Source organism: Myotis davidii, unplaced genomic scaffold (genome assembly GCF_000327345.1).
Source record: "Myotis davidii unplaced genomic scaffold, ASM32734v1 scaffold1615, whole genome shotgun sequence".
Taxonomy (NCBI): domain Eukaryota; kingdom Metazoa; phylum Chordata; class Mammalia; order Chiroptera; family Vespertilionidae; genus Myotis; species Myotis davidii.
In genome coordinates this window covers 6,748-7,883 of record NW_006286798.1, presented here as the reverse complement: position 1 = coordinate 7,883, position 1,136 = coordinate 6,748, and positions in this window count along the sequence as shown.

Genomic DNA, 1,136 nt, shown 5'->3' with positions numbered 1-1,136 from the left:
GAGGGATAGGAGACAATTTTCCCTTTTATCTAAGCAAATGCACTGCTGAACATAAATTACAACAGGCTGGCACTCGTTTTTTTGGTCTCAGCTTCCTTTCTATTGTATCACATTAAAGAGGCGAATTGGTCCCAGCCGGCTTGGCTTAGTGGTTGAGCATTGACCTATGAACCAGGCGGTCATGGTTTGATTCCGTCAGGGCACATGCCAGGGTTGTAGGCTCCATCCCCAGTATGGGGCATGCAGGAGGCCGCTGATCAATGATTCTCTCACATCACTGATGTTTCTATCTCTCTCTCCCTTTTTCTCTGAAATCAATAAAAATGTATTTTAAAAAAGGGGTACATTGATTGGTTTGCAATATTCAACAAACATCTTTTTTTCCTATTTTTATATTGTAGTTGAGAGTTCATTTTCTTTTGATAGCTAGGACAGTACTATCCTAATTCTATGTTGCACTAACAAACTACATAATATAACATTCTAAGCTTCTAAAAGTTATTTTCCTACCATTCAGATGGTATGTTTCTTAAAATGCCAACATATCCCAAAGACAATTTAATTCAGCCTTCTTAAAGCACAAGAAGGAAGCATTTTGTTAGCAAAGCTGTTCTCTTACCATATTAAGCAAAATTTCTTCAATTCTATAATAGACCTGGTAGCTTTTGAAGGTGGAGAGAGATAAACTATTTAGACAGAGTGTGAAAGAGCTTAAATGTTTCCTTCCTATATTAAGGAGAGTAGCACTCTGGGATGGTTTCATCTTAAATTTGTGTTCTGTGCTTGTTGGTAAAGGGATAGGGAAGTGCATTGGACTGACATGTTTGTTATTAAAAACCAAGTCAAGATTGTTGCCTATGCATATATATGTGTTCAAATGAGAGTTCATAGACAATGATATATGTCATTAGGCTTTCATCTGGTGCTGTTGATAATAATAGTATGGATCAGGCCTGTCTTACCAACTCTGAAACACTATAATCTGAGAAAACATTGAAATCAGACTTGTAGAACTGAATTAGAGATATGTGGGTATTAAAATACTCCATCCAACCCATTTCCACATATACCATCTGTTGTTTCCAGATGTACTGTTTCCTAGAGGCGGTATTAATGGTCATGGTATTATAACAACA